This window comes from Rhinatrema bivittatum, chromosome 2 (genome assembly GCF_901001135.1).
Source record: "Rhinatrema bivittatum chromosome 2, aRhiBiv1.1, whole genome shotgun sequence".
NCBI classification, from domain to species: Eukaryota; Metazoa; Chordata; class Amphibia; order Gymnophiona; family Rhinatrematidae; genus Rhinatrema; species Rhinatrema bivittatum.
In genome coordinates this window covers 350,761,886-350,778,422 of record NC_042616.1, presented here as the reverse complement: position 1 = coordinate 350,778,422, position 16,537 = coordinate 350,761,886, and the positions used below count along the sequence as shown (strand labels likewise).

General features: G+C 45.0%; 1 protein-coding gene across 3 annotated transcripts in view; it reads left to right on the top strand.

Annotated features, from left to right (window-relative positions):
• The window catches only part of RECK (reversion inducing cysteine rich protein with kazal motifs), a 631,029-nt gene that overhangs the window by 407,607 nt on the left and 206,885 nt on the right, over positions 1 to 16,537 (top strand). The gene's annotated exons all lie outside the window — the stretch shown is intronic.

The window sequence follows — 16,537 nt, the reverse complement described above, 5'->3', positions numbered from 1 at the left end:
ATGGTCGCTTAAACCTGAGCTCCTCCTATCCCCTTAGCAATAAACGGTGAAACTTGGCTAAAACTTCTTGAAATAGCTCTGGCTACAGCCTGTGGAAAGGTACAACGGTGCGTGATGGCTCAAAAGAAGAAAAATATTGATTTTCGCCAATATTCTTACTCTAAAGCGGAGACCGGTGAGTCGGGGCCTGCAGAGCTGGAGAAGCCTAGTAGCGAGGCTGAGTCTGATGCAGCTGAAACCGAGGCAGATCTCGGGCCAGTGGAAGCGGGACCCCAGGGGGCCCCGACGCGAGATGAATTTCGCCAATGGTTTGCGGATCTTCGAAGAGACATGAAAGCAAACAAAAAAGAACTGCTGGAGAGAATGGCAGGCCTCAAGGAGGAACTCTCCGATATCGGTCGGAGGGTAGATGAGCTTGACGGCCGCCTTGATGCTCAGGCTGAGAAAATGGAGGGTCTGCATAATCAGGGACGGCAGTTCACTCAGGATGCACAAGAGTTGCAATATAAATTAGAAGACCTCGAGAATCGCAGTCGGAGAAACAATCTCCGTGTTCGGGGCATCCCGGAGACAGCGGACTACACGGATTGTGAAGCCATAATTAAAACACTCGGCACATTCTTCCTACAAAAAGAAGAATCGGGGGCGACTACTGAAATTGCACCAGAGATCGAAATCGAGAGAGCCCATCGCTCGATTTCTGGGCGACAGACCGTGGGACATTGTGGTATGTTTTAATCGGTTCCCGATCAAGGAACGGATCTGGAAGATAGCGCGGCAGCAGAAAGAATGGGAGTGGCAGAGTAATAAAGTCTCTGTGTTTGCGGATCTTTCTCCCTTCACATTGAAACATCGGGCGGAATTTAGAGACATTACTGCTATCATGCGCAAGGAAGGGATAAGGTATCGGTGGCTCTTCCCATGTGGCATGGCCATCACCATCAATGGTACAACTGCTAAAGCTACCTCGATCGAGCAGGCGGCAGCCATTTTGAAAGAGGCTGGCCACGAGGTGCGGGCCCTCCCGGCACAGAAGCGACTGCAATCCACCGCGACCTCCGATCCCCCCAAATGGCAGCGGGTGGCGAAGGGGGGGAGGCGACTACGGAGGCAGGAACAGCAGAAGGAGCCCACCGGCAATGGTTGAAGGGGGGAACTTCGCCTCCTTAAGAATTCCCATCTTGACCACGTGGAGCACGGCGCTATTACTGGGAGCAGTAAGAACTATTACCTAAATGACGTGGTTCATAACACTATTTCACTGAGAGTTTTTGGACTTGATTTGTGCTTTTCACTGTTTTCACCGTTTATACAGTTGAATTTAGATGTTTTGTATTTAATGGGGGAAGGGGGTTGCAGGCTCCGTGGGTGTTAATGTCCTTTTCTGCCCAGGCAGATATGCTCGTAACCCACGACACTCTTAGGAAGGGGGGGGGGGTGGGGACCGAGTGCTGGGTTGGGAAATATCATAGCGCTCAGTGTTGTCAATGGGGGATAAGAGTACATTCTGGACGGTACTGGGGACCAATTTACCTGCATATTTTCTTTTGGGTTTTCATAAGTGGGGAGGGACGCATTATGTCTACCCGAAGATGGGGGATTGCAGGATCTGGGTGGAGGGGCCGAGGTGGTGCTGTTATCCTAATGGTCATATGACTTCCATCACTATAAGATCTCTAAATGTTAAGGGCCTCAATACCCCGAGGAAGCATCAATTATTAAGAGAAGACATGCAGCAGTCGGGGGGTGGATATATTGTTTTTGCAGGAGACGCATCTACTTAGAAAATATGAGCAACTGCTTCCCTCACTGTTATAGCGCCTCAGCTTCCAAAACCCATAAATATACCGGGGTCAGTATTCTATTGCAGAAAAATCTGCAAGGTCAGGTTAAAAAACATCAAGCTGACCCAGAGGGCAGATATGTTTTAGTTCAGTTGGAGAGTGGTGGGAAACTGTATAATCTCCTTAATGTGTATGCTCCACATGTATCTTATGGTCCCTTTATTGCGCAATTAGATAAATTCATGGCACAGCAGGACCCGGGAGTTTGGGTTATTGCAGGGGATCTTAACATGACAGTTCATCCACCTCTGGATAACTCTACTGGCGGAGGGCTGGGGGCTAAGAATGAGAGGAAAACTCTTAAATCCTTCATTTTTAAGTGGGGCCTTCTAGATATTTGGAGATCCCGAAATCCAAATAGGAGGGACTACACTTTCTACTCCCATCCACATAAATCCTACTCAAGGATTGATTATTTTCTCTTGGATCGATCCTCTTCCTCTTCGGTTAGGGAAGCGTCCATTGGCCAGATTACTTGGTCCGATCATGCCCCGGTGGACTTAATTTTAACCATCTCCGGGTATGAGGGTGGTCAAAAATATTGGAAACTAAACGACACTCTTCTTGACGATATGCCATTCTGCCAGTCGGTGAGAGATGAAATAGAAAACTATAGAATACATAACGTAGAGGCGCTGGCTAACCCTTCCTTATATTGGGAGCGTCTCAAGGCCGTACTGAGAGGGAAATTCATTTCACAAGGGGCGCACAAGAAAAAAGTTAAAACCTCTCAGATACGGAGTTTGCAACTGGTACTGTCTCATTTGATACACCCTGACCAGACCGGCTTCATACCAGGCCGAATGGCAGCGGACAATGTCCGAAAAATCTTGGATCTGATATGGTGGGCGAAGAAAAATGACTCTCCAACTGTCCTCTTGTTCATAGACGCCGAAAAGGCTTTCGACATGGTCCATTGGCCATATTTGTTTAAAACATTGGAGCGGATGAACTTCGGACCTATTTTTACAAGTTGGATACGGGCTTTATACGAGAACCCCAGGGCGTGTGTCAAGGTGAATGGCACTTATTCTGACTCCTTTGTGATAGCGAGAGGTACCAGACAAGGCTGCCCTATGTCCCCGCTATTATTTGCTCTGTTTCTGGAGCCACTGGCGATTAAAATTCGGGATACGATGTCCATTTACGGCATTCAAGTAGGGGGGGTTGATTATAAGTTATCATTATTTGCAGACTATGTTCTGTTCACCATGACCCGACCGTCTGAATCCCTGGTGAGGGTGGTATCGGTACTGGACCAGTTTAGTGCGGTCTCCGGTTTTAAATTAAACTTAGCAAAATCGGAGATTCTTAATATTTCCCTGCCGGATGCTCTTGCTCAGAGCATTAGATCTCAATTCCCCTTTAAATGGGCTAAACGAAGCATTAAGTATTTGGGTATTCAAATTGGTAATAAGCTGGAGGATCTTTTCCACTTAAATTACACTCCCCTTGCTTCAAAAATCTTTCAGGATCTGGACAGTTGGACGAGGCATCAGTTATCTTGGGTAGGACGGATTGCTGCTATTAAAATGTCTGTTTTGCCCAAGTTCCTGTACTTATTCCAAACCCTACCATCCCTATACCAAATGCCCTTCTTAAACGTTGGCAGCAAAAGCTGTTTGCGTTTATATGGAAGAGAAGACCTCCAAGGATAGCGCGGTCTACATTATACAGACATAGGTTACAGGGGGGGCTAGGGGTGCCTAATTTGGGGTATTATTATGCAGCCGCCCAACTCCGGGCTGTGATAGATTGGAACAGACAGAAGGAGAGAAAGAGGTGGGTGGATATTGAACAGGCCCTGCTGGACCCCATGCCGCTGTGGGCTACTACATGGCAACCAAAAGAAACCTGGCTAACCGGTGGCGTTGAAACTCCATTCTTGACTAACACACTTCGGACTTGGAGCAAATGGAAAACCAAACTAACAGGGGATAGGCAATATTTTTCGAGTTCCTCCCTATACCACAATCAGACCTTTTCTCCCGGGTGGGACTCTAGTAGTTACGCACATTGGAAAGAGAGGGATATTCTTACATTTGGTAAACTGTGGGAAGCGGGTGGATTTCTCCCATTTGCGACATTCCAGGGTAGATACCAGTTGGAGGACAGAGATGCTTTTCAATACCTGCAAATCAGACATTTTCTACACACAAGTGTAATAACCACTGGCCTTTCTCAAGGAAAGAGCCAATTTGAGAATTGGTGTGAACGAGCTGATAAGGTAACCAAATTGATCTCGCAAATTTATGAGTCTCTTAATACGGCTACCCAATCCAAACCCGGTTTTGTGACAGCCTGGGAGAGAGACCTCGGGGCACCATTGGGTAAAGACAAGTGGGATATCATTTTTCAGAACACTAAACGTAGTTCTATTTCAGCATCTCTTCAGGAGAATGGGTACAAGGTGCTCCTCAGATGGTATTGTACTCCTTATAAATTATGGAAGGCTAAATTATTATCGTCTGCAAGCTGCTGGAAGGGCTGTGGGGAGAGTGGAACCTTTTTTCACCTTTGGTGGCGGTGTGATAGAGTGCAGCGATTTTGGGCTCTAGTGAAATCTGTTCTGCAGGAGATATTTAAGTGTTCTGTTGATCTGTCCCCTGAACAGGCATTGCTTAATGTCCCAGTGGCTGGCAATAAATATGAATGGTTACTAACACAACAGATTTTAATTGCAGCACGGTGTGTGTTGGCAGCCCTTTGGAAAAGCAGCCAGGTACCGGATTTATCCATGTTAATACGGAAACTTGATATAATGATGGAATTGTATAAGCTTACTGCGCAAAAACATAGGAACCAGCCCAAACATATGGCTGTCTGGGAGCCATACAGGAAGTGGAGAGTGAACAAACACATGTAGTACCATTTTGTATTTTCGCTTGATCTTTATTGGGGGGAACTGCATATGGGATAGAGGTGTTACATAGGTATAAAGCAGCGTCCTCGATAATGATATCTAAGATGCCTTCCCTCTAGAGGTTACAGGTTCTGGTCCAGACATACAGTATTTCGTCCCTATTGACTTATATCTATATGTAAGCAATATCCTTTCCCAGACACTTTGGAATTGTTGTAAAAATGAATACCATTGTTGTCATATTCTATGTCAAATGTTATGTTTAATGTTTTAAATGGTCAATAAAAATCTAATTGACAAAAAAAAAAAAACCCCGACTCCCTCGACCGCTTCGACTTCGTCTGAGCCGGGGCCATTGACCTCTCGCCAGCATCGGGACACCGGTGCTGTCTGCCCGGCTTTGACTATTCCTAAGGTGTCAACCTCTTCCTCATCGCCTCAGGAGAAGGACCGAGGAGAACATTGTGAAAAGCATCGACACCATCATTGGAAAGCTCAGTCCGCCGATCCAGGCAAGCCCTTGGCATCGGCATTGATAGAGCCACCGATAAAGAAATCCCATCCAGAGAAGGGCCTCATCCTCCTCTACGACTGGGTCACCGAGGCGTTCCCCACCTTCATTGGTGCCAGGATCCGCGATTCCACTTTTACCGGTGGACCCTCTGGCTATGCCAGTGTTGCCTCGTATTCCGGAGCTGGGGTTCCATGCCCCAGGCTTCTGCGAGGAATTGGATTGGATGATCCAAGAGGCCATCGGTAAGGCACTGCAGGGTTTTCAACCTCCATCAGTACTGATGCCGATACCAGCTCCAGTCACCAACCCGATTCCCACGGCACTCGCACCCCTGCTCGGCAGGCTGGATACGTCGTTCGGTGCTCTTCCACCGCTGGAACAGAGGACACCGGTATGACCACTACCTTCCACGCCGATACTTCTGTCATTGGAGGATGAAGAAACACCGTTATCTATACCGCCGTCTGGGATCTTGCGACCGACTCCTCCATCGATGTCGCCGGTTCCATCGGTGCCTATGCATCCGCCGGTGCCTCTATCGATACCGTTGGTGCCACCTCCAATGCCGTCGATACCTCGGTCTGGTCCATTGGGAATAGCACCATTACTCCCCTCTGGAGATCCTATGGGAGCTGGTGATCAACCTTACGATCCTTGGACCGATGATTCTTCCCAGGATACTGATGACTTACCTTCACAGCCATCTCCACCTGAGGAGAGAAGATGTTGTCCTCCAGAGGATCTGTCTTCTATTAATTTCAATAAAGAAATGTCTGAGACTATTCCATTTCAGCTTCAGACAGAAGAGGACTCAAGACACAAGATGCTGGAAGTTCTCCAGTTTCTTGATGCCCCAAAAGAAATCATGTCTATTCCTATTCATGAAATCCTCATTGATCTACTAAAGAGGAATTGGGAGCACCCAGGTACGGTACCACCTGTCAACCATAAGTCAGATGCCACCAATCTTGTACAGGCAGCTCCTGGGTTTCAAAGATCACAACTGGATCATCACTCTGTGGTTGTGGAATCACCCAGAAAAAGGCAAGACGTTCCAAACCTCATTCCTACATTCCTTCAGGGAAGGAACAAAAATCCCTGGACGCATTTGGCAGACGTGTCTTCCATGGATCAATGCTGATATCTCGCATTGCTTCCTACCAGTTATACATGACCCAATATAACAGGGACCTTTTTAAGAAGATCCAGGATTTCTCTGAATCTTTACCTGAGCAACTCCAGGATCAGCTTCACACTCTGGCTCAAAAAGGCCTGGATGCTGGCAAGCATGAGGTCCGCGCTGCGTATGATATTTTTGACACTGCCTCTAGGGTGTATGCAGCGGGGATTAGTGCAAGAAGGTGGGCCTGGCTGAAGTCCTCTGACTTAAGACCAGAGGTACAGAACAGGTTGGCTGACCTACCCTGTGCTGGTGATAACCTCTTCGGGGACAAAATTCAGGAGACTGTGATACAGCTAAAGGACCACCATGAAACATGTCAACTTTCTTCAGTGACTTCTGATTTCTCGTCCACATCCAAGAGGACTTTCAGGTGAGACTCTAAGCGGCCGGCCTACAAGCCAAGGAAATCTCCTCCTCCTTCTTGAGGTCACCCATCCAGAACTTACCAGAAAGATCAGTCCAGACAATCACGGCCTCAGAAGGCACAGCCAGCCCCTCAGCCTGGACCAACGTCAGAATTTTGACTCCTTCCTATAGAACATATGCCAACCTCCTCTACCATCAGTACCCGTCAGCGGTCAGTTGTGCCACTTCACCAACATATGGCATACGATCACCACAGATCAATGGGTACTTGCTGTGGTCTTTCAAGGTTACCACCTCAACTTCCTCACTGTACTAGCGGACTCCCCACCTTGACTGACATGGGGGTCATCCGACCACTCTCCCCTTCTCGAACAGGAGGTCTCCACCCTCCTTGAATCCCAGGCAATAGAACCAGTGCCCCTCTCCCAACAGGGGCAGGGGTTCTATTCCCAGTATTTCCTCATACCAAAAAAGTCAGGTGGCGTACGTCCAATTCTGGACCTTCGTGCCTTAAACAAGTATCTACAAAGGGAAAAGTTCAAGATGGTAACCTTGGGCTCTCTACGTCCTCTTCTGCAAAGAGGAGATTGGCTTTGCTCTCTGGATCTCCAAGGCGCATACACACACATCTCGATCACTCCATCTCATCGCAAATTCCTGCGATTCCTGGTCGGCCCACAACAGTTCCAGTACCGAGTGCTGCCATTTAGCCTGGCATCTGCTCCGCGAGTCTTTACCAAGTGCCTCGTAGTAGTAGCAGCCTACCTCAGGAGTCAAGGTGTCCGTGTCTACCCTTATCTCGACGATTGGTTGATAAGGACTCCGATTCAGCAAGCCGCATTGGCGTCCTTGCGTCTCACTCTTCATACCTTGGTCTCCCTAGGGTTTCTCATCAACTATCCCAAATCCAAGATAGTTCCATTTCAAATCGTATCCTTCATAGGAGCCAACCTGAACACTGTACAGGCGAAAGCCTTCATCCCTCAGGATCGACCTTTCACCCTTGCCTCCCTGGCGCATCTCCTACAGACTCGAGTATCCTCCACTGCTCATCACTTCCCCATACTGCTGGGTCACATGGCATCCTCTGTGCATGTCACTCCGATGGCCCGCCTAGCCATGAGAGTAATGCAGTGGACCCTAAAATCCCAGTGGATTCAAGCTTGTCAGCCAATGTCCACCATTGTCCACGTTACCAAGCAGCTCCGCCTGTCGCTAGCCTGGTGGATGCAACACATCAATCTAATTCAAGGCCTTCCATTTCAGGCTCCAGAACCTCAAATCACCTTGACAACAGATGCCTCCAACCTAGAGTGAGGTGCTCATGCCGGTGACCTGCAGACTCAGAGAACATGATCTCCAGAGGAAGTCAAACACCAGATAAATTTCCTGGAGCTTCGGGCGTTCAGATATGCCCTCAGCTTTTTTCAGGATTGCCTTTCCAACAAGGTCATCCTGATTCAAACCGACAATCAGGTGGTGATGTGGTACATCAACAAACAAGGGGGAACGGGATCCTACCTCCTGTGTCAGGAAGCTGCACAGATATGGGCGTGAGCCCTTTCCCACTCGATGTACCTCAGAGCCACCTACTTGGCGGCTGTGGACAATGTATTAGTGGACAGCTTGAGTCGCACGTTTCATCTGCATGAGTGGTCTCTCAACCCCATGGTAGCAGACTCAATATTCCAACGTTAGGGTTACCCTTACATAGACCTTTTTGCGTCAGTCCACAACTGCAAAGCAGAAAACTTCTGCTCCCTCACTTGCAGCCACCACTCGCAGCCAAAGGACACTTTCGCCCTCTCATGGGCCAGCGGTCTCCTCTATGCGTACCCTCCACTTCCACTCATATCGAAGACTCCCGTAAAGTTACGGAGGTGTGGTTTCCTATCCTCCAGGACTTATCAATATGCCTGCCCATTCCTCTGGGGAAGGGTCCACTTCTGATAACTCAGAATGATGGGTACCTGTGCCACCCCAACCTCCAGGTCCTGTCCCTGACTGCCTGGATGTTGAAAGGTTAATACTCCAACCTCTTAACCTTTCAGAGTATGTGTCCCGAGTCCTGGTAGCTTCACATAAGAACATAAGAAATTGCCATGCCATCAAGCCCAGCATCCTGTTTCCAACAAATGCCAAACCTGGCCACAAGAACCTGGCAATTACCCAAACACTAAGAAGATCCCATGCCACTGATGCAATTAATATCAGTGTCTATTCCCTAACTAAATTTGATTAATAGCCGTTAATGGTCTTCTCCTCCAAGAACTTATCCAAACCTTTTTTGAACCCAGATACACTAACTGCACTAACCACATCCTCTGGCAACAAATTCCAGAGCTTTATTGTGCGTTGAGTGAAAGAATTTTCTCCGATTAGTCTTAAATGTGCTACTTGATAACTTCATGGAATGTCCCCTAGTCCTTCTATTATTTGAAAGTGTAAATAACCGATTCACATCTACTCGTACAAGACCTCTCATGATCTTAAAGACCTCTATCATATCCCCCCTCAGCCGTCTCTTCTCCAAGCTGAACAGCCCTAACCTCTTCAGCCTTTCCTCATAGGGGAGCTGTTCCATCCCCTTTATCATTTTGGTTGCCCTTCTCTGTACCTTCTCCATCGCAACTATATCTTTTTTGAGATGTGGCGACCAAAATTGTACATAGTATTCAAGGTGCGGTCTCATCATGGAGCAATATAGAGGCATTATGACATTTTCCGTTTTATTAACCATTCCCTTCCTAATAATTCCTAACATTCTGTTTGCTTTTTTGACTGCTGCAGCACATTGAGCCGACGATTTTAAAGTATTATCCACTTATGATGCCTAGATCTTTTTCCTGGGTGGGTGGTAGCTCCTAATATGGAAATAGTTAGAAAAAAATAGTTAGAAAAAAACTGAAAGGTGCAGCTGCAAAGGTTAAAAGTGTTCAACAGGCTTGGACATTGTTTAAAAATACAATCCTAGAGGCGTGGTCCATATGTATTCCACGCATTAAGAAAGGTGGAAGGAAGGCAAAACGATTACCTTCATGGTTAAAAGGTGAGGTGAAAGATTCTATTTTAGCCAAAAAAACATCTTTCAAAAATTGGAAGAAGGATCCATCTGAAGAAAATAGGATAAAACATAAGCATTGTCAAGTTAAGTGTAAAACATTGATAAGACAAGCGAAGAGAGAATTTGAAATGAAGTTGACCACAGAGGCAAAAACTCATAATAAAAACTTTTTTAGATATATCCAAAGCAAGAAACCTGTGAGGGAGTCGGCTGGACCATTAGATGACCGAGGGGTTAAAGGGGCTCTTAGGGAAGATAAGGCGATTGCAGAAAAACTAAATGAATTCTTTGCTTCCGTGTTTACTAATGAAGATGTTGGGAAGATCCCAGTTCCGGAGATGGTTTTCAGGGGTGATGAGTCAGACGAACTGAACAAAATCACTGTGCACCTTGAAGATGTAGAGGCCAGATTGACAAACTAAAGAGTAGCAAATCACCTGAACCAGATAGTATGCATCCTAGGGTACTGAAGGAACTAAAAAATGAAATTTCTGATCTATTAGTTAAAATTTGTAACCTATCATTAAAATCATCCATTGTACCTGAAGACTGGAAGGAGGCCAATGTAACCCTAATATTTAAAAAAAGGCTCCAGGGGCGATCTGGGTAACTATAGACCAGTGAGCCTAATTTCAGTGCTGGGAAAAGTAGTGGAAACTATTCTCAAGATCTAAATCGTAGAGCATATAGAAAGACATGATGTAATGGAACTCAGTCAACATGCATTTACCCAAGGGAAGTCTTGCCTCACAAATCTGCTTCATTTTTTTTGAAGGGGTTAATAAACATGTGGATCAAGGTGAACCGGTAGATATAGTGTATTTGGATTTTCAGAAGGCGTTTGACAAAGTCCCTCATGAGAGGCTTCTACGAAAACTAAAAAGTCATGGGATAGGAGGCGATGTCCTTTCGTGGATTACAAACTGGTTAAAAGACAGGAAACAGAGAGTAGGATTAAATGGTCCATTTTCTCAGTGGAAAAGGGTAAGCAGTGGAGTGCCTCAGGGATCTGTACTTGGACCGGTGCTTTTCAATATATATATAAATGATCTGGAAAGGAATACGACGAGTGAGGTTATCAAATTTGTGGATGATACAAAATTATTCATAGTAGTTAAATCACAAGCAGACTGTGATACATTACAGGAGGACCTTGCAAGACTGGAAGATTGGGCATCCAAATGGCAGATGAAATTTAATGTGGACAAGTGCAAGGTGTTGCATATAAGGAAAAATAACCCTTGCTGTAGTTACACGATGTTAGGTTCCATATTAGGAGCTACCACCCAGGAAAAAGATCTAGGCATCATAGTGGATAATACTTTAAAATCGTCGGCTCAGTGTGCTGCAGCAGTCAAAATCAAACAGAATGTTAGGAATTATTAGGAAGGGAATGGTTAATAAAACGGAAAATGTCATAATGCCTCTATATCATATATACCATCCAATTTAGGAAAACCTGCACCTCTGACACACTCAGTGATCATCTCACCAAAGAACTCCCCAATCTGGACACTACTAGCCCAGATGCAGCCTTCCTCTCTTGGCACAATATCACTGAGGCAATAGCAAATAAATTATGTCCTAAAACGGTGAAAATAATCAACTCAATACAGAAGAAGAAACAACCCTGGTTCTCCCCAGAACTCAAGCAGATGAAACAAAACCTCAGACACAAAGAATACGAATGGCGTAAGATCCCCAACTCCACTAATTTGTCTGATTACAAACGCACCCTCCACAACTACAGGATCTCCATCTTAAAGACAAAAAGAGACTTCTATGCCCACAGAATACACGACCTTCAATTTGATGCCAGGACCCCTTTTCTCTTACGTCTCCCAACTCACAAAATCCCCTACACCCACCATACCAGACGACCAAGCACAATCCAAAGCAGATGAATTAGCACTCTACTTTCAGAAAAAAACTGCAGACACATTAGCACGCCTACCATCCAATGCAACTCCACCCTCCATAATCTTCAACTCCAGTACTTATACTGGGGCCATCCTCGATTCCTTTGAACCTACAACACCACTGGAAATCGAATCTATACTTAAGAAACTAAAACCATCAAACCATCCAACAGATCACATTCCAACTAAACTACTGCTTCTCATCCCGAACACTATTTCCAGAGCTTTGGCCAACATTATAAATTGCTCACTCGCCCAAGGAATCTACCCGGACAGGCTGAAAACCGCATCCCTCAAACCTCTCCTGAAGAAACCTAACCTCGACACAAGTGAACCCTCCAACTTCCGCCCCATATCCAACCTCCCTTTTTTTAGCAAAAATCATGGAGAAAGTTGTAAATACACAACTTTCTGTATACCTGGAAGATCACAATATCTTTCACCCATCCCAATATGGCTTTCGTAAAGCAGCTAGTACAGAAACCCTACTTATCTCCCTTGCCGATCACATCCTCATGGGCCTAGACAAAGGTCAATCTTTTATCCTAGTCCTTCTGGACATTTCATCCGCATTTGACACCGTGAACCACTCCATCCTACTAAATCGCCTAGCAGAAATCGGATTAACAGGATCTGCACACAGCTGGTTTAACTCCTTCCTAAGTAACAGAAGCTTCAAAGTAAAAATCAATAACAACGAATCCCCAGATGTCAAATCAACATTAGGAGTACCACAAGGCTCTTCCTTGTCACCCACGCTGTTCAATATATACCTCCTGCCCCTCTGTCAATTGCTTACGGACCTAAAATTAAAATTCTATCTCTATGCAGATGATGTACAGATTCTGATTCCCATTACAGAATCTCTCCTTAAATCTCTCGCCTTTTGGGAAATCTGCCTCAAATCTATTAACAGTCTGCTCACCAACTTGAATCTAGTTCTGAATGCAAATAAGACTGAACTCCTAATCATCTCCTCGGACCACTCGGCCTTAATTAATCCACCAGCAGGCAACACCCAGATCACGCAAGTAAGGGACCTTGGAGTAATCATTGATAACCGTCTAAATCTTAAGAAAGCCATCAATAACACTACCAAGGACTGCTTTTATAAATTACAAGTCATGAAAAGGCTCAAACCCCTCCTCCACTTCCAAGATTTCAGGACTGTGCTGCAAGTCACACTCTTTTCCAAAACAGATTACTGTAACTCTCTTCTCCTCGGGCTCCCTACTTCATCTATCAAACCATTACAGATGCTCCAAAATGCTGCGGCAAGAATCCTGACTAATACCAACAGAGGAACACACATCACTCCCATACTACAGAACCTGCACTGGCTGCCAATAAAATATAGAATATTACACAAGGCTCTCACTATAATCCACAAAGTCATTCACAACCAACAACAACTAGACCTCCAGATTCCCCTCAAATTATACTCATCAGACAGACCGATCCGAGAAGCATATAAAGGCACCCTGCAACCCCCTTCAACGAAATCTACTCGCGTATCATCTACCAAAGAACGAACTTTCTCTACAGCTGGCCCAGCCATCTGGAACAAGATGCCCACAGAACTCAGATTAGAACCTTGCCCGCTTACCTTCCGTAAAAAACTTAAGACATGGCTCTTCATCCAGGCCTTCACCTAACCTACAGACCCAGCAATTCCTCACTAGTTCAGACACTGATTCCTATCTAAACTCTCTGACAAGTGTAGCCTATACACTTATGCCTCTTCTCTTCATATTATTGTATTATCTAATTTCTCCAGTTATGCCTTCTATCGCTCCGGCTATCCTAGCCCTCCAGGTTAATACCCCTTGTTATATGTAACTTTCATTTCTTGTTATATGGTTGACTTTGTTATTCCCCTCATGTTATTTGTAAACCGATCTGATATGAATTTCTTTCATGAAGGTCGGTATATAAAAATGTTAAATAAATAAATAAATAAATATCGCTCCATGGTGAGACCAGACCTTGAATACCGTGTACAATTCTGGTCGCCACATCTCAAAAAAGATCTAGTTGCGATGGAGAAGGTACAGAGAAGGGCAACCAAAATGATAAAGGGGATGGAACAGTTCCCCTGTGAGGAAAGGCTGAAGAGGTTAGGGCTGTTCAGCTTGGAGAAGAGATGGCTGAGGGGGGATATGATAGAGGTCTTTAAGATCTTGAGAGGTCTTGAACGAGTAGATGTGACTCGGTTATTTACACTTTCGAATAATAGAAGGACTAGGGGGCATTCCATGAAGTTATCAAGTAGCACATTGAAGACTAATCGGAGAAATTTCTTTTTCACTCAATGCACAATAAAGCTCTGGAATTTGTTGCCAGAGGATGTGGTTAGTGCAGTTAGTGTAGCTGGGTTCAAAAAAAGGTTTGGATAAGTTCTTGGAGGAGAAGTCCATTAACGGCTATTAATCAAGTTTACTTAGGGAATAGCCACTGATATTAATTGCATCAGTAGAATGGGATCTTCTTAGTGTTTGGGTAATTGCCAGGTTCGGCCTCTGTTGGAAACAGGATGCTGGGCTTGATGGACCCTTGGTCTGACCCAGCATGGCAATTTCTTATGTTCTTAACCTAACATCGTGTAACTACAGCAAGGGTTATTTTTCCCTATATGCAACACCTTGCACTTGTCCACATTAAATTTCATCTGTCATTTGGATGCCCAATCTTCCAATCTTGCAAGGTCCTCCTGTAATGTATCACAGTCCGCTTGTGATTTAACTACTCTGAATAATTTTGTATCATCCGCAAATTTGATAACCTCACTCGTCGTATTCCTTTCCAGATCATTTATATATATATTGAAAAGCACCGGTCCAAGTACAGATCCCTGAGGCACTCCATTGTTTACCCTTTTCCACTGAGAAAATTTGACCATTTATATCCTACTCTCTGTCTTTGAACCAGTTTGTAATCCACGAAAGGACATCGCCTCCTATCCCATGACTTTTTAGTTTTCTTAGAAGCCTCTCATGAGGGACTTTGTCAAATGCCTTCTAAAAATCCAAATGCACTACATCTACCAGTTCACCTTGATCCACATGTTTATTAACCCCTTCAAAAAAATGAAGCAGATTTGTGAGGCAAGACTTCCCTTGGGTAAATGCATGTTGACTGTGTTCCATTACATCATGTCTTTCTATATGCTCTACGATTTAGATCTTGAGATAGTTTCCACTATTTTTCCCGGCACTGAAATCAGGCTGACTGGCCTATAGTTACCCGGATCACCCCTGAAGCCTTTTTTAAATATTCGGGTTACATTGGCCACCCTTCAGTCTTCAGGTACAATGGATGATTTTAATGATAGGTTACAAATTTTAACTAATAGATCAGAAATTTCATTTTTGAGTTCCTTCAGTACCCTAGGATGCATACCATCCGGTCTAGGTGATTTGCTACTCTTTAGTTTGTCAATCTGGCCTACTACATCTTCCAGGTTCACAGTGATTTCGTTAAGTTCGTCTGAGTCATCACCCTTAAAAACCATCTCCGGAACTGGTATCTCCTCAACATCCTCATTAGTAAACACGGAAGCAAAGAATTAATTTAGTCTTTCTGCAATGGCCTTATCTTCCCTAAGAGCCCCTTTAACCCCTCTGTCATCTAATGGTCCAACTGACTCCCTCACAGGTTTCTTGCTTCGGATATATTTAAAAAAGTGTTTATTATGAGTTTTTGCCTCTATGGCCAACTTCAATTCAAATTCTCTCTTTGCCTGTCTTATCAATGTTTTACACTTAACTTGACAATGCTTATGTTTTTTTGGCTAAAATAGCCTCTTTCACAAAATCTTTCCACGAGGAAGCCTTATCATTCTAAATGGAAGAGTTTTATGGTCTGATGCACTTCCATGTCCATAGACCCCTTCACTTTTTCCACTGCGAAGTTTCTGGACTATCTCTGGCACCTGTCAGAGTCAGGCCTCAAAACTTCCTCTATCAGAGTGCATGTTTATTGCAGTAGCGGTGTTCCACAGGGCGTAGGTGATGTCTCTATTTTGACATGCTTCATGAGAGGCTTGCTCCATCTGAAACCTCTACTGCACCCTCTGGCCCCTTCTTGGGACCTTAATGTAGTATTGTGGCGGCTCATGAAACCTCCATTTGAGCCTCTCCACTCCTGTGATCTCCATTATCTCACCTGGAAAGTGGTATTTCCTGCTCGCTATCACATCGCAGAGTTAGTGAATTGCAGGTATTAGTTACCTATCCGCCTTACACTAAAATTCTGCATGACAGGGTAGTGCTCCGCACTCACCCTAAATTTTTACCAATGGTAGTATCGGAATTTCATTTTAATCTATCCATAATCCTACCTACTTTCTTTCCCAGGCCCCATTCAAACCCAGGAGAACAGGCTTTGCATTCCTTGGACTGTAAACGTGCCCTGGTCTCTTATCTGGAGTGCACTTCAGCCCATAGGAAGTCCACCCAATTGTTTGTTTCTTTTGATACCCTGGTTGGCGGACTGTATCTCCTTTTGCTACCAGTAAGCAGGAATTCCGCTGCAAGACCGTGTGAAGGCACACTCTATCAGGGCCATGGCGACATCAGTAGCACACCTCCGTTCGGTGCCACTTGCTGACATCTGTAATGCTGCTACCTGGAGTTCTCTCCATACCTTTGCAGCCCTTTATTGCTTAGATAAGACTGGCAGGCAAGATTCCATCTTTGGCCAGTCTATTCTATGCAACTTGTTTTCAGTTTAACTTCCCAACATCCTTCCACCGACCCGTTCAGGATGCCCTCCTAACCAAATTT